This window comes from Capra hircus, chromosome 21 (genome assembly GCF_001704415.2).
Source record: "Capra hircus breed San Clemente chromosome 21, ASM170441v1, whole genome shotgun sequence".
Lineage (NCBI taxonomy): Eukaryota > Metazoa > Chordata > Mammalia > Artiodactyla > Bovidae > Capra > Capra hircus.
This window is the reverse complement of record NC_030828.1, coordinates 6,471,445-6,497,047: the sequence shown is the minus strand read 5'-3', so window position 1 is coordinate 6,497,047 and position 25,603 is coordinate 6,471,445. Positions and strand designations below refer to the sequence as shown.

The 25,603-nt window shown below is 38.8% G+C and overlaps 1 long non-coding RNA gene across 6 annotated transcripts in view; it reads left to right on the top strand.

Moving 5' to 3' along the window:
- LRRC28 overlaps nt 1-25,337 on the top strand; it is a 201,230-nt gene extending 175,893 nt beyond the window's left edge. For all 6 annotated transcript variants that reach the window (XR_001919881.1, XR_001919880.1, XR_001919878.1 and 3 more), the window contains one exon: nt 24,896-25,337. This is a non-coding gene — a long non-coding RNA (leucine rich repeat containing 28). The remainder of the gene's footprint in view (nt 1-24,895) is intronic.

Here is a 25,603-nt window from a genome sequence, read left to right as displayed (position 1 = left end):
CCATCATTAGAACTGACTAAAATGTGTTCCTTTTCATGGCTGAGTAATATTCCATTGTGTATATGTACAACAACTTCCTTATCCATTCATCTGTTAACGGACATCTAGGTTGATACAGCCACTATGGAAGATGGTATGGATGTTCCTTAAAAAACTAGGAATAAAACCACCATATGACCCAGCAATTCCACTCCTAGGCATATACCCTGAGGAAACCAAAACTGAAAAAGACATATGTGTCCCATTGTTCATTGCAGTACTATTTACAATAGCTAAAACATGGAAGCAACCTAGATGTTGGCACCCTCTTAAGATGACTTATGAAATTTTGCATGGGTCAAATATTCTTCAAGAGATTTAAGTAAATTATTCTTAACTGTTTCTTTCCTCATTGTGTCACTCAGCACTTCTGTATTGACCATCTGCTGTGTGTGAAACTCTGTGCTAAGTCCTAGGGATTCAGCTGTGATTAAACCACCTGATACTTGTTTTCCAATACATATCTCACTCCTAAAGGTCTAGGGCATGACAGCTCTAGTAGAGAAACTATATATTTAAGTCTTTGGTTCTGCACACAGAATCTTCCCATGTCATTTTTAACATAAATGTAACAAGAAATATATTATTAGATGATTCTCCTATAATCCTCTTACATGTTAATATGTTCACAAGCTTGGGATTTCATCTGATCAATTCTGTCTAATATTATTTTACTTCTAGCTCGAATTTCTGTATGAGTCAAGGATATGTTTTTTGTTTCTAATCAGAAAGAGGTTTATAAAGAAAACACCACATTTCTTATGATTTTGTTGGGCTCCAATATGTGCAACAACATTGTTAGCCTTAAAAATAGTGGTATTTCTGTATTTTAAAACTGAGCTGAAATGCTCTTCCTTCTGCCTTGCCTATAAATATACTCAAGAGACACTAAAGCAGCAAATGTCATGTCTGATGTTCTTTGTAGAGTTTATCAGCATCTTCTCCTAATTGGAGAGTTTACTGCATAGCTAAAAGTTTTTTCCCTGAAACTGTCATGTCCCTGGTGCCACAGGTTGGTGACTTTTTTAAAGGACCTAACCAACACAACACATTGCCTGGCAGTAGACCTGTTGATGTACTTGTAACAACTTAGATCGTTAATGAAACAAGCAGTTAAAAATATACTTTAAGATGAGCCTCCCAAAAGTAAATAAGTATACGTATTATTCAGCCATTAAAAAGAATGAAATAATGCCATTTTCAGCAACATGGATGGACCTAGAGATTGTCATACTGAAGGAAGTAAATCAGAGAAAGAGAAACACCATACACTATCCCTTACATAGGAAATCTAAAATGAAGCAATACAAATGAACTTATTTACAAAGCAGAAACAAACTCACAGACCTGGAGATGAATTTCTGATTCATTCTAAGGGAAGGAATAGTTAGGGAGTTTGGGGGTGATATTTACACACTACTATAGTTAAAATGGATAATCAAAACGACCTTACTGTATAGCACAGGGAACTCTGCTCAGTATTATATAGCAACCTAAATGAGAAAAGAATTTGAAAAAGAATAGATTACACATACGTGTATAACTTTGCTGTATACCTGAAACTAACACAACAATGTTAATCAACTATACTCTGATATAAAATGAAAAGTTTTTTAAAAAGTAAATAACTACACAGACTTGGAATTTCTTTAAAGCACAAATATAACACCTCCAGGTTGCCTGCCTAACCCTGTTGAGCATCATAAGTAATTAATGATGATCCAGTGGGCATTATGCTTCAGCAAATAGCAATCCCACATGTATTTATGAAATTGGATTCTTTTGCTTAGAAACTTTCAGTTCAGTTCAGTTCAGTCGCTCAGTCGTGTCTGACTCTTTGCGACTCCATGAACCACAATACACCAGGCCTTCCCTGCCCATCACCAACTCCCGGAGTTCTCTCAAACTCATGTCCATCGAGTCAGTGATGGACATACATCCAACCATCTCATCCTCCATCATCCCCTTTTCCATCTGCCCTCAATCTTTCCCAGCATCATGGTCTTTTCAAATGAGTCAGCTCTTCACATCAGATGGCCAAAGTATTGGAGTTTCAGCTTCAGCATCAGTCCCTCCAATGAACACTCAGGACTGATCTCCTTTAGGATGGACTGGTTGGATCTCCTTGCAGTCCAAGGGACTCTCAAGAGTCTTCTCCAACACCACAGTTCAGAAGCATCAATTCTTCAGTGCTCAGCTTTCTTTGTAGTCCAACTCTCACATCCATCCATGACTACTGGAAAAATGATAGCCTTGACTAGATGGACCTTTGTTGACAAAGTAATGTCTCTGCTTTTGAATATGCTGTCTAGGTTGGTCATAACTTTCCTTCCAAGGGGCAAGTGTCTTTTAATTTCATGGCTGCAATCACCATCCGCAGTGATTTTGGAGCCCAGAAAAATAAAGTCAGCCACTGTTTCCACTGTTTCCCCATCTATTTGCCATGAAGTGATGGGACTGGGTGCCATGATCTTAGTTTTCTGAATGTTGAGCTTTAAGCCAACTTTTCACTCTCCTCTTTCACTTTCATCAAGAGGCTCTTTAGTTCTTCACTTTCTGCCCTAAGGGTGGTGTCATCTGCATATCTGAGGTTATTGATATTTCTCCCAGCAGTCTTGATTCCAGCTTGTGCTTCCTCCAGCCCAGCGTTTCTCATGATGTACTCTGCATATAAGTTAAATAAGCAGGGTGACAATATACAGCCTTGACGTATTCCTTTTCCTATTTGGAACTAGTCTGTTGTTCCATGTCCAGTTCTAACTGTTGCTTCCTGATGTTAGAAACTTTATTTGTCATTAAATTGTGGTATGAAGTATATCACTTCTATGAATGATTTTTCGCTTAACATAATTATCTTTTTCAAAAGCAGGAAGAAATATGTTTAGATAGCTGATCCTCAAAAATGAACTTGCCTTTTAAGATAATTTTGTGCCAAAGTTTTTATTTATCTAGCTATCCACATTCTGATATATCAAATTATCTGAACTGGGTTCTAAGGAACTTTACTTTTTTTTTAATGAAGGTAATACAAAGTATCTAATAACTTAAAATTCACATAGCATGTTGCTGCTGCTGCTGCTACATACAGAATTGTATTTATAAATCAGTTTGGAGAGAATTGACGTCTTCATTATTTCTGAATCTTTCAGTGAATGAACACAGTATGTCCCTCCATTTATTTAGGTATTCTCATTTCTTTTATCAGCATTTAATAATTTTAAGCACCTTTAAATGTTTTAAGATCATACCCAAGTATTTCACTTTCTTCATGTGATTATAAATGGTATTATATTTTAAAATTTCAATTTCCATTATTTATTGTTAGTATATAGAAAGGTGATTAATTTTTATATTTTGATCTTACATGCTTAGAACCTTGTTGACCTTGCTTAAGAGTCAAACAGTATTTTTGATAGATTCTTGACATTTTCTGTGTAGACATGTCATTTGAAAGTAGGAATAGTTTTTATTTCTTCCCTTTCAATCTGTGTGCCTTTAAAAATTTTTTCTTGCTTTATTGCAGTCGCTAGAACACTATATTGACTAAGGTGGTGAAAATGGGCATCACTGTAAAGTATGTTATAAGCAGTTGTTGTTCAGTCACTAAGTGGTATTTGACTCTTTGCAACCCCATGGACTGCAGCACACCAAAGTGACAATATATAGCTTTGACATACTCCTTCAATTTGAAACCGTCTGTTCCACATCCAGTTCTAACTGTTACTTCTTGACCTGCATACAGATTTCTCAGAAGGCAGGTCAGGTGGTCTGGTATTCCCATCTCTTGAAGAATTGTCCACAATTTGTTGTGATCCACACAGTCAAAGGCTTTAGCGTAGTCAATGAAGCAGAACTAGATGTTTTTTTGGAATTCTCTTGCTTTTTCTATGATCCAGTAGATATTAACAGTTTGATCTCTGGTTCCTCTGCCTTTTCTAAATCCAGCTTGAACATCTGGGAGTTCTCGGTTCATGTACTGTTGAAGCATGGCTTGGGAGAATTTTGAGCATTACTGTGCTAACACGTGAGATGAATGCAATTGTGTGGTAGTTTGAACATTCTTTGGCATTGCCTTGCTTTGGGATTGGAATGAAAACTGACCTTTTCCAGTCCTATGGCCACTGCTGAGTTTTCCAAATTTGCTGGCATATTGAGTACAGCACTTTCACAGCATCATCTTTTAGGATGTGAAATAGCTCAGCTGGAATTCCATCACTTCCACCAGCTTTGTTCATAGTGACACTTCCTAAGGCCCACTTGACTTTGCACTCCAGGATGTCTCTCTCTGGGTGAGTGATCATACTATGGTGGTTATCTGGGTCATGAAAATCTTTTTTGTATAGTTCTGTGTATTCTTGCCACATCTTCTTTTTTTTTTCTTTCTGTTTTTATGTTTTTTTAATTTAAATTTATTTATTTTAATTGGAGGCTAATTACTTTACTATATTGTATTGGTTCTGCCACACATCAACATGAATCCGCCATGGGCATGCATGTGTTCCCCATCTTGAACCACCCCGCCTCCCTCCCCATACCATCCCTCTGGGTCATCCCAGTGCACCAGCCCCAAGCATCCTATATCGAACCTGGACTGGCGATTTGTTTCTTGTATGATATTATACATGTTTCAGTGCCATTCCCCCAAATCATCCCACCCTCTCCCTCTCCCACAGAGTCCAAAAGACTGTTCTATATATGTGTCTCTTTTCCTGTCTCACATATAGGGTTATCGTTACCATCTTTCTAAATTCCATATATATGCATTAGTATACTGTATTGGTGTTTTTCTTTCTGGCTTACTTCACTCTATATAATAGGCTCCAGTTTCATCCACCTCATTAGAACTGATTCAAATGTATTCTTTTTAATGGCTGAGTAATACTTCATTGTGTGTATGTACCACAGCTTTCTTCTTAATATCTTCTGCTTCTGTTAGATCCATACCATTTCTGTCCTTTATTGTGCCCATCTTTGCATGAAATGTTCCCTTAGTATCTCTAATTTTCTTGAAGAGATATCTGTCTTTCCCATTCTGTTGTTTTCCTCTGTTTCTTTGCTTGATCACTTAGAAAGGCGTTTTTATCTCTCCTTGCTCTTCTTTGGAACTCTGCTTTCAGATGGATATAACTTTCCTTTTCCATTTGTAAGGCCTCCTCAGATAGTCATTTTGCTTTTTGCATTTCTTTTCTTGGGGATGGTTTTGATCACCACTTCCTGTATAATGTTATGAACCTCCATCCACAGTTCTTCAGGCACTCTATCAGATCTAATCCCTAGAATCTATTTGTCACTTCCACTGAATAATTGTAAAGGATTTGATTTAGGTCATACCTGACCTAAATCTAGTGGTTTTCCCTTCTTTCTTCAATTTAAATCTGAACTTTGCAATAAGGAGTTCATGATCTGAGTCACGGTCAGCCTCTGGTCTTGTTTATGCTGACTGTATAGAGCTTCTCCATCTTCAACTGCAAAGAATATAATTAATATGATTTCAGTATTGACCATCTGGTGATGTCCATGTGTAGAGTCATCTCTTGTGTTGTTGGAAGAGGGTGTTTGCTATGACCAGTGCATTCTCTTGGCAAAAGTGTTAGCCTTTGCCCTGCTTCATTTGGTACTCCAAGGCCAAACTTGCCTGTTACTCCAGGTATCTCTTGACTTCCTGCTTTTGCATTCCAGTCCCCTGTGATGAAATGGATGTCTTTTTTTACTGTTAGTTCATTAAAATGGTATCATCTGCATAGCTGAGGTTGTTGATATTTCTCCTGGCAATCTTGATTAAACAGCTTGTGAGTCATCTAGGCCCCCATTTCCCATGATGTACTCTGCATAGCAGTTAAATAAGCAGGGTGACAATATACAGCCTTATCATTTTCTTTTCCCAATTTTGAACCAATCCATTGTTCCATGTCCAGGTTTAACTGTTGCTGCTTGACGTGCATACAAGTTTATCAGGAGACAGGTAAGGTGATCTGGTATTCTCACATCCTTAAGAATTTTCCATAGTTCGTTGTGGTCCACACAGTCCAAAGGCTTTCACATAGTCAGTGAAGCAGATGTTTTCCTGGAATTCCCTTGCTTTTTCTATGATCCAACAGATGTTGGCAATTTGATCTCTGATTCCTATCTTTTCGAAATCCAGCTTGTACATCTGATGTAAGCAGTAGGTTTTATCAAATATGTATCAAAATGAGAAGGATTCCCTCTCTTCCTGGTTTGCTGAGTTTTTATCATGTTTCATTTCTTGTTGTATTTGGTCAAATACTTTTTGAGTCTATTAATATCATACTGATTTTTCTTTGTTAACCAGTTGGTGAATTATTAGATGACACTGATTTTCAAGTATTGAACCAGCTTTACATACCCAGAATACCTCCCACTTAATTATGGTGTATAGTTTTTTCTGTGCATTTCTGTATTTAATTTGTTAATACTTTCTTGAGAATTTTTTTATCTCTGTTTATGAGAGCTATTGTTCTCTCGTTTTCTGGTTTTGTACTTTATCTGGTTTCAAAGTCTGAGTAATGCTGGCCACATAAAATGAGCTGGAAAGTGTACCTCCTCTCATATTTTTCTGAAAGAGGTAGTGTAAAAATTCCTCTCAGTTCTTTAAGTGATTGACAGAATTCTCCAAAGAAACCATTTGGGCCTGAAATTTCTCTTTTTAAATTACAGATTCAATTTATTTAATAGTTATAAAGTTATCACATTGGCTATTTTATCTTGGTTGAGTTTTGATAATTTGTAGTTTTCAAGGAGTTCATCTATTCTCAGTTTGCATATTTATGTATGAAGTTGTTCCCTTGTATCTTTTTAATGGCTGCAGGATATACTGATTTCATGTTCATTTCTTATGTTAATTTGTGTCTTCTTTAAAAATCTCTGCCAGTCTTACTAGAGATGTATCAACTCTATTGACATTCTTAATCCCAGTAAAGGTTTAATTTAACTGGTTTCTCCTCTTTACTTCCTCCTACTAGACTTGGATTTATTTTGTTCTTTTTTGGGGGGGATGGTGGTGGTTAGGGTAAAAACTTAGATTACTGACTTGATACGTTTCCTTTTTTCTAACATAAGCATTTAAAGCTATTAATTTCTCTCTCAGCACGGCTATACAGTGTCTCAAAATTTTGGGAATGTTTTATTTTTGTTTTGTTGTGTAAATTTTTATATCCTTTGGGACTGCCTGTTTAACCAGTTGAAAAGACTTACACATTTTCAGATTTTCCTGTTCTGTTTTTGTTACCTAGTTTGATTCCATAGTGGACACAGAACATGCTCTGTGATTTTTACTTGCTCTAGACAAATTGTTCTTCATTCTCTAGCTTCCGGGTAAGCTAATATTATTGCTATTAGAGCTTTCCTCATTTCTAATATTTGTATTTGTGCTATAAATTTTCCTTTTGTACTTCTTTTGCCTCATACCAAAATTTTTTGATCAGTTATATTTCATTTTCATCAGTTCAAAATATTTTAATTTCTATGGAGCTTGAGAAGAATGTGTTTTTCTGTTGTTGGGTATAGTATCTATAAATGTCAATTAAGTCAAGTTGATTAATGATATTGAGTTCAACTATATCCTTTCTGATTTTCTGCTTTCTTGATCTTTCAGTTACTTAAAGAGGGATGCTGAAGTCTCCAACTCTAATAGTGGATTTGTCTGTTTCTTCTTAAAGCTGTGTTAATTTTTGCCTTGTAGGTTTTGATGCTCTGTTTTTAACTTCATGCACCTTACACATTTTTATCTCTTCTTAGAGAATTGACCCCTTTATTACTACATAATATTCCTCTTTATTTCTTATAGTCTTCCCTGTCCTGAAGTCTGCTTTATCTGTAACAAAACAGCCATTACATCTATCTTTTGATTAGTGTTAACAGTGACTACCTTTACTGTCCCCTTACTCTTAACCAATCTATACGTTTATGTTTAAAGTGAGTTTCTTGTACACAGCATAGTTGGGTCTTATATTTCCATCCACTCAAATAGTTTGTCTTTTCAGTGGTATGTTTAGATCATTCACATATAAAGTGGTTATTGATTTCGTTGGATTAATTGTTATTGTGTTTATAACTATTTTCTATTGTCTATATTTGTTCTTTTTTTCCCCATTCTTTTTGCCTTTTCTGTTTTTAATTGAGCTATTTATATGGTTCTATTTTATCTCCTCTTATAGCTTGTCAATTATACTTCTTTTCTAAAAATTTGTAATAGTTCCCATATCATTTTCAATAAACATTTTAAACTCAAACTCCACCTTCAAACGATACACTGTCCTGCTCCACTTGTAGTGCCAGTAGTTTTTAATAGAATATTCCTAATTCCTCCCATGACCATGCTCTCATTCATTTCACTGTTCATCTGCTGAAATTATACAGTACATTGTTACCCTTATTTCTTGAAACAAATTAATTTTTAGGTTAATTGAAAATTACAAACATAAAACATTTTATTTACCTTTATTCCTTCTCCAGCAACCTTCCTATTTATTTATTCTGCAGTAAGTTATTTTTATTTTATTCTTTCATATACATTTACATATATATACATATATGCACGTACATGTATTTATTTATTTGGCTGCTCTGGGACTTAAGTGTCAGCAAGCAGGATCTCTAGCTGCAGCATGTGGGATCTAGTTCCCTAACCAGGATCCACCCCGGCCCCCTGCGTTGGGAGTGCAGAGACTTAGCCACTGGACCACCAGGGAAATCTATCTTTATTTTTAAAAATTTTACTGACATATAGTCGATTTACAATATTATGTTAATTTGAAATACACAACACAGTGATTCAGTATTTTTATAGATTATACTCCATTTAAAGTTATTACAAATATTGACTGTATTCCCTATGCTATATAATATGTTCTTGTAGTTTATTTACTTTAAACATAGTAGTTTATGCCTCTTAATCCACTATTTTACCCCCTCCTCTTTCCCTCTCAATGGTAACCACTAGTTTGATCAGTTTTATCTCTATATTTATGAATCTGTTTCTGTTTTGTTACATATATTCTTTGTTTTACTCTTTAGATTCCACATATAAGTGATAACACACAGTATTTTTCATTCTGTGGGTGGCTTATTTGACTTAACATAAGACTCTCCAGGTCCATCCATGTTGCTGCAAATGGCAGGATTTCAATATTTTCTTTATGGCTGACTTATATTTCGTTGTGTATGTGTCTATATATATATGCATATGTATATATCCATTCATCTGTTGATAGACACTTAGCTTCCATATCTTCACTATTATAAATAATTCTGTTATGAACACTGGCGTGTGTGTATCTCTTGACTTACTTTCTTCGGTCATATACCCAGGAGTGGAATTGCTGAATCTTACGGAAGGTCAGTTTCAGGTTTTGAGGAACCTGCAAACTGTTTTCATAGTGGCTCTACCAATTTACACTCCAGCTGGAAGTGTGCTGGGGCTCCCTTTACTGCACATCCTTGCCGAAATGTGTTATTGTAAACGTTCTGAAAACAGCCATTCTGAAAACTGTGAAGTGATATCTCATTGTGGTTTTTGATTTGTAGTTCTCTGATGATTAGCAGTGCTGAACAGCTTTTCATGTGCCCATTAACCACCTGTATGTTTTCTTTGGAAAACTGTCTATTCATGTTTTCTGCCCATTTTTTAATCAGGTTGCTTGGTTTTTGTTTTGTTTTCGGTTTTGGTTTTTTGTTATTGAATTCTATGATCTGTTTATATATTGGGGGTTATTGTTGTTTAGTCCCTAAGTTATGTCTGACTCTTTTGCAACTCCATGGACTATAGCCCTGCAGTCTCCTCTGTCCAGGGGATTTCCCAGGCAAGAATATTGGAGTGGCCAGGGGATCTTCCAGATCCAGGAATTGAACCTGTGTCTCGTGCATTGGCAGGTGGGTTCTTTACCACTGAGCCACCAGGGAAGCCCATATTTAGGGTGTTGACCCCTATTGGTAATACCATTTGTGAATATTTTCTCCCGTTCAGTGGATTGTCTTTTCATTATGTTGATAGTTTCATTTACTGTACAGAAACTTTTAAGGTTAAGTAGGTCCCATTTGTTTGTTTTTGCTTTTGGTTCCTTTACCACCAGACCTGCCTCCTGAGAAATCTGTAGGCAGGTCAAGAAGCAACAGTTAGAACTGGAAATGAAACAACAGACTGGTTCCAAATCAGGAAAGGAGTACGTCAAGGATGTATATTATCACCCTGCCTTTTTAACTTATATGCAGAGTACATCATGAGAAATGCTGGACTGATTGAAGCACAAGCTGGAATCAAGATTGCCTGGAGAAATATCAATAACCTCAGATATGCAGATGACACCACCCTTATGGCAGAAAGTGAAGAAGAACTAAAGAGCCTCTTCATGAAAGTGAAAGAGGAGAGTGAAAAAGTTGACTTAAAACTCAACATTGAGAAAATCAAGATCATGGCATCTGGTCCCATCACTTCATGGCAGATAGATGGGAAACAGTGGAAACAGTGACAGACTTATTTTTCTGGTCTCCAAAGTCACTGCAGATGGTGACTGCAGCCATGAAATTAAAAGACACTTGCTCCTTGGAGGAAAAACTATGACCAACCTAGACAGCATATTAAAAAGCAGAGACATTACTTTACCAACAAAGGTCTGTGTAGTCAAAGCTATGGCTTTTCTAGTAGTCAGGTATGGCTGTGAGAGTTGGACTATAAAGAAAGCTGAGTGCCGAAGAATTAATGCTTTTGAACCATGGTGTTGGAGAAGACTCTTGAGAGTCCCTTGGACTGCAAGGAGATCCAATCAGTCCATCCTGAGGGAAATCAGTCCTGAATATTCATTGGAAGGACTGATGCTGAAGCTGAAACTCCAATATGTTGCCCTCTTGATGTGAAGAACTGACTCATTGGAAAAGACCCTGATGCTGGCAAAATTAAAGGCAAGAGGAGAAGAGGATGACAGAGGATGAGATGGTTGGATGGTGATGCCATCCAACCAATGGACATGAGTTTGAGTAAGCTCCAGGAGTTGGCAATGAACAGGGAAGCCTGGCATGCTGCAGTCCATGAGGTTGCAAAGAGTCAGACATGACTGAGCGACTGAACTGAACTTGAAGATATAAAGGTAGGAAAACTATAGCAACAAGACAAACAAACAAAGAGGGAATGGCAATATTGTTATTGAACAAACTTAAGATTCAAGTCAGAAAGTATTAAATGAAAGAGAAAGAGCTTAAACTCAAAAGCTTTTGCATGACAAAGGAAGCAATAAACAAAATGAAGGACAACCCACAGACTGGGAGAAAATATTTGCAAAAGATATGACCAACAAGGGTTTAGTCTCCAAAATTTACAAACAACTCATGATGCTTATCAGCATTAAAGCAAACAATCCAGTCAAAAAATGGGCAGAAGATCTAAATAGACCTTTCTCCAAGGAATGCATACAGATGGCTAAGAGGCACATGAGAAGATATTCGACATCACTAATTATTAGAGGAATGCGAATAAAACTTCAGTGACTTATCACCTCGCACCAGTCAGAATGACTGTCATTGAAAATCCACAAACAATAAATGCTAAAGACAGTGTGGAGAGAAGGGAACCCTCCTCACCGTTGGTGGAAATGTAAATTGTTACAGCCACTATGGAGAACAGTATGGAAGTTCCCTAAAAAACTAAGAATAGAGCTACATATTACTGTGCAATCCCACTCCTGAGCATATATCTGGACAAAAACACGATCCAAAGGGATACATGCACCCCAGTGTTCATTGCAGCACTGTTTACAACAGCCAAGACACGGAAGCAAGCTAAATGTCCAGTGACAGAGGAATGAATAAGGAAGATGTGCTACATATATACAGTGGAATGTCACTCAGCCATTAAAATGAATAAAATAATGCCGTTTGTAGCCACAGGGATGGACCTAGAGGTTGTCATACTGAGTGAAGTAAGTCAGACAGAGAAGGGAAAACATCATATGGCGTCCTTGATGTGTGGAATCTCAAAAGAAATGAATAAGTGGGCTTACAAAAAATTTTTTAAAGAAGTTTTAGATTATTCTAGTTCTGAGAAAAATGTTCTGGGCATTTTGACAAGGATTGCATTAAATTTATAGATTGCTTTGGGTGGTATGGACATTTTAACAATATTCTTCCAACCCATGAAAAGAGAGTATATTTCCGTTAATTTGTTTTGTCCTCAGTTTCCTTCATCAGTATCTTATTGTTTCAGGGCATACATCTTTCACCTCCTTGGTTAAACTTATTTATAGATATTCTTTTTGATGCAGTTGTAGAAGAGATTGTTTTCTTGAATTCTTTTTCTGATGGTTCATTACTAGTATAAAGAAGTAACATATTTCTGTGTATCCTGCAACTTTACTGAATGCATTTGTTAGTTCTAAATTGGGTGGGGTTTTTTTTTTTTTTGGTCTGTTTATGTAGATTTTAGAGTAGAAGCTTTATGTATATGATATCATGTCATCTCTAGTTTTATTTTGATCTGAATTTTTTACCTATATCCTTTTCCTCTCACTGAAGAACTGCTTTCAGTCTTTCTTGAAGTACAAGTTTGCTGGCAGTGAATTCCCTCAGCTCTCAGTTTGTCTGAAAAAGTCTTTATTTTCCTTTACTTTTGCAGGATACTATCACTGGATATAAAATATTCAATTTGTGATTTTTTTCCTTTGGGCCCACAAATATTTCACTCCATTCTTACTGGCATGGTTCTAAGAAGATGTCTATGGTAATCTTATGCTTTTTCCTCTATAGGTAACATTTTTTTCCAAGATTTTCTTTTTCTTTGGTTTTCTCCAGGTTGAATATGATATTTCTTTTCTTTCTTTTTTACTGAAGTATAGTTGATTTGTAACATTGCTCTACAGAAAGTGATTTTCAGTTTTATATATATATATATACACATATATATATTATTTTAAATACTCATTTTCATTATGGTTTTCACAGGGTTATGCATATGGTTCCCAGTGGTGTACAGTAGGGAGCCTGATTATCCATTCCACATATACTAGTTTGCATCTGCTAATCCCAAACTCCTAATGATCCCTTCCCCACCCTCCTCCCCATTGGCAAGCACATGTCTGTTCTCTGTGAGCCTGCTCTGTTTTGTAGGCAAGTTAATTTGTGGCATATTTTAGATTCCATATATAAGTGATACAATATAGTTCTTATTTGTAGTGTTTTTGTTTTGTTTTTGTTTTATCCTGCTTGGTGTTGTTAAGTTTCTGGATCTGTGATTAATTTTGTAAAGTCCTTGACCATTATTACTTCAGATAATTCTTCTGCTTTTTTCTCTCCTTTTCCATCTAGTACTCTAATTGTGCATACGTTGCGCCTTTAGAAATCGTTCCACAGATTTTGGGTTTTCTGTTTTTTTTAATTCCCTGTGACAATTCTAACATCTCTGTTATATCTGAGTCTAGTTCTAGGATTCCCTTTGTCTTTTCAGCATGAACTTTTTCTTGCCTTTTGGCATCTCTTAAAACTTTTTGTTGAAACACAGACATTTTGTACTGAGTAATAAGAACTGAGATAAATGGGCCTTTAGTGTGAGATTTTATTTTAGTTTGGCTAGGAGCTGAGCTCTGTTTTATGTTGGCTGTAGTAGGTATTAGAGGCTTCAGATTCCTATTCAGATTTTTTTAGTGTCCTTTTTTAATTCTCCTTGCTTGATTTGGGCTTCTCTATATGCTTCTCTTCAGAGAGTTTGCATCTTGCAGCTGTTTTTGTTTTTAAATGCAGATTTTTAACAGAAATGCATTTCTGTCATAATACTTTCATTCTCTCCTATTTTCTCAAGAGTTACCTTCTATACTCCTATCTAATTTAAAAGCTAGATCTTTGCCTCAATATTCTGTCAAGCCCAGGATGCACTGTTCGTAAATGAGCTTTAGGAGCATGGTGGGCCCTCTTCCCCCAGCACCCTCAGGATTGCCCACTGCACCCCCCTGCAGGCCATGTAAGATGAGCCCAAGGTTTAATAGTGCTGAGATTTTATTTTATTTTTAAATTTTTATTTATGTTAAAATTTTATTTTATATGCAATATAGTTGATTTACAATATTAGCTTTGAGTGTAAAATAGAGTGATTCATTTATACATATACATATATCCATTCTTTTTCAGATTCTTTTCCCATATAGGTTACTATATTGAGTACAGTTCTCTCTGGGCTATATAATAGGTCCTGTTGATTGTCTGTTTTATATATAGTAGTGTTTATTCCCATGGATAGAGGAGCCTGGTAGGCTGCAGTCCACAGGGTCGCTAAGAGTTGGACACGACTGAGCGACTTCACTTTCACTTTTCACTTTAATGCATTGGAGAAGGAAATGGTGACCCACTCCAGTGTTCTTGCCTGGAGAATCCCAGGGACTGGGGAGCCTGATGGGCTGCCGTCTCTGGGGTCGCACAGAGTTGGACACAACTGGAGCGACTTAGCAGCAGCAGCAGCAGTGTTTATTTGTTACTCTCAAACTCCTAATTTATCCCTCCCACATTTCCCCTTTGGTAACCATGTTTCTTTTTGACATCTGTGAGTCTATTTCTGTTTTGTAAACAAGTTAATTTGAATCACTTTTTTAGATTACACATATGAGTGTTATTATATGATATTTGTCCTTGATATACTATAATGATCTGTATGTCCATCCATGTTGCTGTAAATGGCATTATTCCATTCTTTTTTATAGCTGAGTAATACTTCATTGTATATATACTAGATCTTTATCCATTCCTCAGTTGATGGACTTTTAGGTTTGCTTCCATCTCTTGGCTATTGTAGTGCTGCAATGAACATTGGGATACTTGTGTCTTTTCCAACTATGGTTTTCTCCAGATATATGCCCAGGAGCGAGATTGCTGGATTATATGGTAGTTCTATTTTTAGTTTTTTAAGGAACCTCCATGCTGTTCTCCATATTGATTGCACCAATTTATATTTCCACTAAAAGTGAGGAGGGTTCTGCTTTCTCCACATTCTCTCCAGCATTTATTGTTTATAGATTTTTCTGATGATGGCTAGGCTGACAAATGTGAAATGATACTTCTCTGTAGTTTTGATTTGCATTTCTCAAATGATTAGCGGGCTTCCCTGGTGGCTCAGTGGTAAAGAATCCACCTGCCAATGCAGGAGATGTGGGTTCAATCCCTGAGTCAGGAATATCCCCTGGAGAAAGAAATGGCAACCGCTTCAGTATGCTTGCCTGGAAAATCCCACGGACAGAGGAGCCTACAGTCCATGGGGTCCAAAAGAGTTGGCCATGACTTAGCAGCTAAATAACAACAACAATAATTAGCCATGTTGAGCATCTTTTCATGTGCTTTTTGACCATCTGGATATATCTTCTTTGAAGAAATGTTTATTTAGGTCTGCCTATTTTTTGATTGGGTTGTTTGTTTTTTTTATTTAGAGCTGCATGAGCTGGTTCCATACTGGGAAATTAATCCCTTGTCAGTTATTTTGTCCTCAAATCTTTTCTCCCATTCTGTGGGTTGTTGTTTATGGTGTTCTTTGCTGTGAAAAAGCCTTTCAGTTTAATTAGGTCTCATTTTTTTTACTTTTGGTTTTGTTTTCATTACTCTCAGGTGTGCATGCGTGCTCAGTCACTCAATCATTACTAACTCTGTGTGACCCCATACATTGTAACCTGCCAGGCTCCTCTGTCCAGAGAATTTTCCAGGCAAGAATACTGGAGTGGGTTGCCATTTCCCCTTCCAGGGCATCTTCCCAAAATGCATGGCTTCTCTTAGGAGGTAGATGCAAAAAGATACTGCTGTGATTTATATCAAAGAGTGTTCTGCCTGTATTTTCTTCTAAGAGTTTTATAATATCCAGCCTTACGTCTAGGCCTTTAATCCGTTTTGAGTTTATTTTAGTATATGGTGATAGAGAATGTTCTAAGTTCATTCTTCTACATGTAGCTGTTCACTTTTCCCAATACCACTTATGGTATTTTCTTGGCTCCTTTGTCATAGATTAATTGACTATAGGTGCATAGTTTATTTCTGGGTTTTCTATCCTATTCCTTTGATCAATATTTATGTTTTTGTGCCAGTGCCATAATGGTTTGATAGCTGTAGTTTTGTAGTATAATCCTAAGTCAAGGAACCTGATGTCTCAAACTCCAATTTCTTTCTCAGGATTACTTTGGCTATTCAGAGTCCTTTATGTTTCCATACAAATTTTTGTTCTCAGTTCAGTTCAGTCGCTCAGTCATGTCCGACTCTTTGCAATCCCATGAACCACAGCATGCCGGACCTCCATCACCAACTCCCGGAGTCCACCCAAACCATGTCCATTGAGTCAGTGATGCCATCCAACCATCTCATCTTCTGGTGTCCCCTTCTCCTCCTGCCCTCAATCTTTCCCAGCATCAGGGTCTTTTCCAGTGAGTCAGCTCTTTGCGTCAGGTGGCCAAAGTATTGGAGTTTCAGCTTCAACATCATTCCTTCTGATGAATACCAGGACTGATCTCCTTTAGGATGGACTGGTTGGATCTCCTTGCAGTCCAAAGGACTCTCAAGAGTCTCAAGAGTCCAGCACCACAGTTCAGAAGCATCAATTCTTCGACACTCAGCTTTCTTTATAGTCCAACTCTCACATCCATACATGACCACTGGAAAAACCATAGCCTTGACTAGACGTTGTTGACAAAGTAATGTCTCTGCTTTTTAATATGCTGTCTAGGTTGGTCATAACTTTCCTTCCAAGGAGTAAGCGTCTTTTAATTTCATGGCTACAGTCAACATCTGCAGTGATTTTGGAGCCCAGAAAAATAAAGTCAGTAACTGTTTCCACTCTTTGCCATGAAGTGATGGGGCTGGATGCCATGATCTTAGTTTTCTGAATGTTGAGCTTTAAGTCAACTTTTTCACTCTCTTCTTTCACTTTCATCAAGAGGGTCTTTAGTTCTTCTTCACTTTCTGCCCTAAGGGTGGTGTCATCTGCATATCTGAAGTTATTGATATTTCTCCTGGCAGTCTTGATTCTAGCTTGTGCTTCCTCCAGCCAGCGTTTCTCATGATGTACTCTGCATAAGTTAAATAGGCAGGGTGACAATATACAGCCTTGACATACTCCTTTTCCTATTTGCACCAGTCTGTGGTTCCATGTCCCGTTCTAACTGTTGCTTCCTGACCTGCATACAGATTTCTCAAGAGGCAGGTCAGGTGGTCTGGTATTCCCATCTCTTTCAGAATTTTCCGCAGTTTATTGTGATCCACACAGTCAAAGTTCTGTGAAAAATGCCATTGGCGATTTGATAGTGCTTGCATTGAATCTATAGATTGCCTTGGGTAGAATACTCATTTTGGCAATATTGATTCTTCCAATAAAGAACATATCTTTCCATCTGTTTGTGTCATCCTCAGTTTCTTTCATCAGTGTCTTACAGTTTTCAGAGTACAGGTCTTTTGCTTCTTAGGTAGGTTTATTCCTAGGTATTTTATTCTTTTTGATTCAGTAGTAAATGGGATTGTTTCTTTAATTTCTCTTCCTAATCTTTCATTGTTAGTAGTTTTTGGTATTAATTTGATCTATACTCCACTGTCCTTATGCTGCAGGCCATTTACTCTGGTTATTAATGAGGCAGGGAAGTGTTCTCAATTTTGCGATTTTATCTCACTAATTTAGTGGGCCTTTATCTCTAAGCTGTGACCTTCACGAATTTTTCTTGTCTTGCATAGCTTGCTTTCCCCACTTAGGTGGAATGGGCAGGCCAAAACAGGCTTGGGTGGGAAGAATGTCCTTCGCTAGCTGGGGTAAGGTGTTAGTAAGCTCTTTCCTCTGGAGAACAGTCCTTTGTATGGAGGATGCTCAGGACATGTTACATAGTGACTACTCTTTTCCCTTCTCCTGAGTAGCAAGGAGATCTTTTTTGGATTTTCACCATGACACCTTATAAGGTTCCTGTGTCCTGGTCACCCTAATATTGCAGCTCCAGGAGTATCTCACTCTCAGGCTTTTCCACACTTAGCCTCCCCTGCAATTCTAGTGTCTTCTGTCCAGGTAAGCAAATCTCAGCTATGACCTTCTGTCTTGCCAGATTTTGAAGTTGCAGTTTACCCTATGACCTCAGTTCTCTGGTCAATAGCGAAAAGTTACTGATTTTCAATTTGTTCAGCTTGTTCTTATTATAAGAACAGGAATGAGAACTTCTAGGCTCTTTATGTCAGACGTGAAACCAGATGTATTCTCTGTATATAATTTCAACTCTTTCAAATTTGTGAGGTTTGTTCTTCAGCACAGAATCAGAATATAGTCTGTCCTGGTAAATGTCCCATGGGCTTCTGGGAGAAAAAGGAAGTATGTTTTGTTACTGTTGGATGGAGTGTTTTGTATATGTTAGTTAGATTCTTTGGTTCATTGAGTTGTTCATTTCATGCTGAGAGGCTAGTAGTTTGGTTGCTGAGAGTAAAAATGTTGAAGTTCCCACTCTCATTGTGAGTTTATCTATTTCTCCTTCCAGTGCAATTATTTTTTAACAGCTTTATTGAGATAGTTTACATATCATGCAATCCACCCACTTAAAGTGTACAATTCAGCAGTTTTTACTATAGTCGCAGACACTTTCCGTCAATGCCACAGACAACCTTGGAACATTTTTCTCACCGGAAGAGACCTTTGTGTGCTTTAGCTGTCACTTCTCTGTTCCCCCATTCCCAGCCCTAAGCAACTGATTGCTTTCTTTATGAATTGATGGATTTCTGTGTCCCAGTCTTTTGGGTAGGGAGAACAGGCTTCTCTTGGAGGTTTGGGGGATTTGGTTTTTTTGTTTTGTTTTTTGCTCCTGCTTGTTGATGGTTCTGGGTTGGAAGTGTCTACAGAGTCCTATCTGAGGTATATGGGAGGCAGTAAGGAAGCCGAGGGGATTTACCATTGCTGTGTTGCTTCTCAAGCCCTAGGGTCCTAGGCTGTCTGTTCTTCATTCTGTCTTTCATAGTCTTCCAATGCTTGCTTGTTGTGTTATTTTAATTATAAGAAAGAGGACCTGGGAGCAATGGGACTATTCCATCTTGGTACAACCAATAGCTCCCACCAAAATGCATTTTGCCTCCAAAATCCAAAGGAACCCACAGATATGTATCTGTTTCTTCATAGCGAGCATAACTCTTCTTTCCGTTTGAAACTTTACCAGTGTGGCAGATACCTGAACTTTTGCAGGCCTTCTCTCTCACCTCTAGCAGGCATGAATTGTATTAAGTATCAGGTGTTTTTGCTATTTCCAATTTGATTTCACCTCACCAATACATATCTTAATGTTTCAGTGAAGGGACTGCTTTCCTGACCCGCCCAGAGATTTCCAGGTAGTGACTGAGCAGATTACACCTCATTGGATCCACTACAACATCCCCATTTCTCTAAGCCTTTGTTCCTCTTCCTCTGGACTATACAGTGGAAGTTCCAGCATCTCTTTCTCACTGACTGTAGGCCTCTACTGGGTCAAGACTTCTATTAACCATTATAGGTACTCAAACAAACACATTAAATCCTAAGGCCTATGTGAAACACCCTCCTCGGCCTGATCCAGTCTTAGACTTATTCTCACTGGCTAATGTACTTAGACTCCATTGCTCTCTAAATTCCTGCAAATAAAATTTGGCAAGATTCCTTCATGTATGTAATCTCTCCCAGGAGCAGCTCCTGCAATTAACTCTGAATCATGCTGGGATTTTACTTTCTCTATGGCCCTAGAGGCAGGGAGTATTGTTCGTGTGGGTCCTAAGAAGAAAAATTTCCTTTTTAGGTAACCACACCAGATGAAGTCAGTGAAATCTTTTTATTCAAGTGAATGCTTGTTTTCTTAGAAGGCAAGAAAGGCTGTTTCTAATGTGAAGAAATGTTTAGAGATATTAGAGGTTTAAGGTTCTTATCCTCCTGTCTACACAAAGGTTTCCATCTCAAGTCTCAAGTCCTCACCCTTTCCCAGCCAGAACCTTTATCTTAGCATAAGAGACTTAGCATAAATATTGCTGTAGCTGGCATGTGGTTCTGCAGCTTGTACACTCAGACCTCAGGCATGACACTCACACAGCTTCATAAATAAGAATTCCTCTAAGGCCACCATAGAAACTTTCTGATTCTCTACCTATGCCTTGAATTGAGAGTTTAAGTCACTAAGTTTATCTATTTTTTTTTTTGAGGGGGATTGGGGTTTGGGGGGATCTCTTCAGCAGTCAGAAGACTCTATCTCCCTCCACAGTCTTTGAATTCATCATGATACCACAGCAATCAAGTACCACCACACTTGATCTCCCAGCACCTTATCCTCCACTGGCAGTCTGAGTGACCATTCAAGTCATCGTGATACCACAGCTTCAATTGATCAGTGATGTTCTGTTGTTTCCCTAGCAAGGAGGTCATTCATGTCCTCACCAACCCAACCCCAGAATCCCAGTATGATGGACTGTTCCTTAGGCCACATCCTCTAACACACACTAAATCAGCCATGGTACTGGCTGGAAAGCATACATAAGCCGGAATGTTGAAGAGGAATTAATGGTGAGGGACTATTTATAGGAGTTCAGGCAGGATTCAGAGCACCCACAGGGATGAGAAAGTACCTGGGAACTTACAGCAGTAGGAAGCTTTACTATTCTTAATCTTTTGGCTTAAAGAACAAAGGAAGATCTGGAGGCTGTTGAGAACTAGAGCCATCAACAGGGGCCTGCCCAATAAAAGCTCTGGTCAGAGAGGCAGAGATAGAGTGAGGGGAAATAGTCAACTGTTCCATAAAAGCAGGGGAAAAAACTGGCAAAAGTTGCCAGAATTGAATTTTTCAGAACTCTGGAAATTAACAAAAAGCTTACAGCAATCTGGAGTGCACTTATTCAAGAAAAGTGGCTGGATCTCATAAAGAACAGAGATCTTTGTGATGTTTTAACTTACAGTCCCATCTTCTAGTCTTAACCTTGAAAACTAAGGATCTGAAATCACAGTTAAAACCAGCAAGCTGGCAGCAATTGGAAAAGTGTGGGAGGAAGTAGGAGCATCTTCAAAGGGTGGTTCACTAAGAAACCCTGCTTGCAAGCGTGTCTTTTTATTTCTTCAGTCAGAGTTCACCAGTGCAAAAAACCTCTTCCCTGAGGGTATTTGTCAAAAATTGTCAAAACAATTGCAAGCAATTGCTTAACTTCACAGATGTCTGAGGCAGTGAATAACTGTTGGGCCAAATAATAGACTAAGCGGCCAAAGATGGAGAAGCTCTATACAGCCAGCAAAAACAAGACCGGCAGCTGACTGTGGCTCAGATCATGAAATCCTTATTGCAAAATTCAGACTTAAATTGAAGAAAGTGGGGAAAACCACTTGACCATCCAAGTATGACCTAAATCAAATCCCTTATACAGGGAAAGTGACAAATAGATTCAAGGAATTAGATCTGATACACGGAGTGCCTGAAGAACTATAGAGAGAGGTTCACATTGTACAGGAGGCAGTGATCAAAACTGTCCCCAAGAAAAGGAAATGCAAAAAGGCAAAATGGTTGTCTGAGGAGGCCTTACAAATAGCTGACAAACGAAGTGAAACAAAAGGCAAAAGGCAAAAGGGAAAGGAAGAATATATACATCTGAATGCAGAGTTCTAAAGAATAGCAAGGAGAGATAAGAAAGCCTTCCTTTGTGATCAGTGCAAAGAAATGGAGGAAAGCAGTAGAATGGAAAAGACTAGAGATCTCTTCAAGAAAATTAGAGATACCAAGGAAACCTTTCATGCATAGTTGGGCACAATAAAGGACAGAAATGGTACGGACCTAACAGAAGCAGAAGATATTAAGAAGAGTTGGCAAGAATATACAGAAGAACTATTCAAAAAAGATCTTAATGACCTAGATAACTGTGATGGTGTGATCACTCACCTAGACTCACCTAGAGCCAGTTGTCCTGGAATGTGAAGTCAAGTGGGCCTTAGGAAGCATCACTATGAACAAAGCTAGTGGAGGTGATGGAATTTCCAGCTGAGCTATTTCAAGGCCTAAAAGATGATGCTGTTAAAGTGCTGCCATCAAATCTGTATGTAGGTCAAGAAGCAACAGTTAGAACCAAACATGGAACAACAGACTGGTTCCAAATGGGGAAAGGAGTACATCAAGGCTGCATATTGTCACCCTGCTTATTTAACTTGTATGCAGAGTCCATCGTGAAAAATGCTGGGCTAGATGAAGCACTGGCTGGAGTCAAGATTGCCAGGAGAAATATCAATAACCTCAGATATGCAGATGACACCACCCTTATGGCAGAAAGTGAAGAGGAATTAAAGAGCCTCTTGATAAAAGTGAAAGAGGAGAGTAAAAAAGCTGGCTTAAAACTCAACATTCAGAAAATGAATATCATGGCATCTGGTCCCATCACTTCATGGCAAATAGATGGGGAAACAAGGGAAACAGTGACAGACTTTATTTTCTTGGGCTCCAAAATCACTGCAGATGGTGACTGCAGCTGTGAAATTAGACAACACTTGCTCCTTGGAAGAAAAGCTATGACCAACCTAGACAGCATATTAAAAAACAGAGATATTACTTTCCCAACAAAGATCCTTATAGTCAAATCTATAGTTTTTCAGTAATCATGTATGGATGAGTTGGACCATGAAGAAAGCTGAGCACTAAATAATTGATGCTTTTGAACTACAGTGTTGGAGAAGACTCTTGAGAGTCCCTTGGACTGCAAGGAGTTCAAACCAATCCTAAAGGAAATCAGTCCTGAATATTCATTGGAAGGACTGATGCTGAAGTTGAAGCTCAGTGCTTTGGCCACCTGATGTGAAGAGCTGACTCACTGGAAAAAGACCCTGATGGTGGGAAATACTGAAGCCAGGAGAACAAGAGGATGACAGAGGATGAGATGGTTGGATGGCATCACCGACTTAATGGACATGAGTTTGAACAAGCTCTGGGAGTTGGTGATGGACATGGTGCAGTCCATGGGGTCCCAAAGAGTTGGAAGAGTTGGACACAGCTGAGCAACTGAACTGAACTGAAGGCTGGAAAGGCAGATAGGAGAATGAGGTTTCTGCAGGGGCTTCAAAAAGCACTGACATATTTCTGGGAGTATGTAAGGTCATGTGCATGCATAAGAATGTGGGCATGTTCAGAGAACACCCAAGAAGGCCCTGAGCTTTCACTTCTGCTGGCAGGAAGTGAGACTCTGTGCAAGCAGGATGTGAAGGCTAGGGCAGAGTTGTCAGCTGCCTGGTTGGGTGCTAAAAAGTGTGACTGGAGCCCAGTGAGAACTAAAGCCATATAGGAAGGTCCATCCAGGGGAGGTATATCCTCATATCAGCCAAACCCAGCTGGTTAGGGAATCCAGGATTAGTACAAAAATCTAAGACAAGAGAACCCATGGAAGTAGGTCTAGCTCTTGCTTTGAGATCTTTGATCATCCAAGATGATATATGGCAAAACTTCTTTTGAAGGATTGTGGTGACCCAGAGAAAATTAAAGCCCTTAAGAGAAACAAAACGGTTTATCAGTGGTTGCCAGAGACTTGGCAGGGGGTTTGGGGGATGGTGCTTTGCTGCAGGTGGACCCAAGGAACATTTAGAGAGTGAGAAATATTTTATATGTTGATTGTGGTGTTAAATATTTGTACATATTTCAAAATTCATTCAACTGTACACTTAAAATGGATGAATTTTATTCAGTGTTTGTATGTACCTATACCTGTATTAACTCAACTTTTTCTTAAAAAGAAGAAGAAAAAGTTCAGCTTTTCTCTCTTCCTGTGGCTGTGCCTCCTACTGTCCTAATTCAGCCAGAAACCAGTCATCAGCAGCTTGGGAGGTAGAGTCTGTAGAGGTCACCTTCTTGGACTACATGTGTGTGTGCTAAGTCGCTTCAGTCCAACTCTACAATTCTGATGGACTGTAACCCACCAGGCTCCTCTGTCCATGGGGTTCTCCAGGCAAAAATACTCAAGTGGGTTGCCATGCCCTCCTCCAGGGAGGGGATCTTCTTGACCCAGAGATTGAACCCACATCTCTTATGTCTCCTGCATTGGTAGGTGGGTTGTTTACCACTGGTGCCACCACAGAGAAAGGCAAAGACTGGGCTGAGGAATGGGGAAAAGAGAAAACGCCAGCGCAGGGAGTCCTGTGTAATCAACAGTAGGTTATTCTCTCCTCACCAGAGGATAGCACTTCTGGTGGGAAAATCCAGCCACTGGAGCTGCCCAGACTGGCTCACGACTCACTGCAGGGAGATGCCAGGTGGAGTTTGAGACGGGATTCTTCTGCTTGTGGGAGAAAACCCTCAAACTCCGGGATTCAGATTCTGAAATTACCTCTATAAGCAATCTATGAGAATACATTTGTAGGATAAATCCCTTAAAATTGTGTTTTTTAAACTCTGGTGTATATATATACGTATATATATATATGTTCTAGTTAAATTGGTGACATTCTCAATTACATGATTTTTATAATGTATTTCAAATTCTCTCATTGCACTGGGTCTAGCAAGCAGAATTCAGACCATAACATGGAATAAAGCTTATTTTTCCTTAGCTGCTAACATAGGGGGCTTCCCAGGTGGCACTAGTGGTGAAGAACCTGCCTGCCACTGCAGGACACATAAGAGACTCGGATTCAGCCCCTGGGTTGGGAAGATCCCCTGGAGGAGGGCAAGTCAACCCACTCCAGCTAACACAGAGGTGTTGTCTGAAAGCTGCTAGTAAAATGAGCACATGCATGCCTTACCGGATTCCAGTGCTCAGTTTTAAAAGGAATTTATACTTCTATTGTGTGTTCTGTTGACCATACCTAATTCTTTATTTTAACCAAGAAAAAGACTGTCTCTAATGGAAGGAATTCCTGAGTTCCTCTTGAACTCACAGTGTTCATCTCCCCCTCTTTCCCCAGGAGGACAACTGTGAGTTTTGTGGCTTACTGCTGCTCCACCCAGTGTCTGCAGACTTTTGACCTACTGAGTTGATAAACACTCAAGAGCCTCAGGAGTGGTGCCAGCTTGACACTGCAGCTGCCTGCATATCGCACACGGTGCAGCCAAAGGGGTGGAGAGTCCAGCCAGCCCAGCAGCCCTTGCGCCCTGCCACACTCGGAGACCACAGGACTCTGGGAACGTCACGATCGAGCTTCAGAACTAAAATGCCTTCCCCCAAGTTGGAATATATCCTCCCCCAAATTAAGAACCCTTGGTCTTCTGTGTTTTTCTTTTTATGTGAGTGTGTCTCATATGCAGACTGTTTAGCTTGATATGCCTCCCCAAATCTAATTTAGAGCAAGTTTCAGCTCCCTGAAGAACTATAATTTGACAATACAACCAAATTAACTTTTGAACATATATACCTTCAGTGGTACTTGTAATCTTCTCCTCTGTCTTTCTTTCTCCAGTGAATTATTCCCCAGAGGTTATTCTCCATGTTTTTAACAAATTTCAGCCAACCCTATGACCTCAATAGTATTGAATCGTTGGCAGAGGGGTGGGGGTGGGGGTTGGGGAGTGAGGGGGAGGAGAGAGAGGGTACCTGAGCTGGCTCCAAGTTGGACTCTAGTAGGGGCTTCACAAGGGTCCTAGCACACACCCTCTGGAAAGTTATAAAGTTTTGC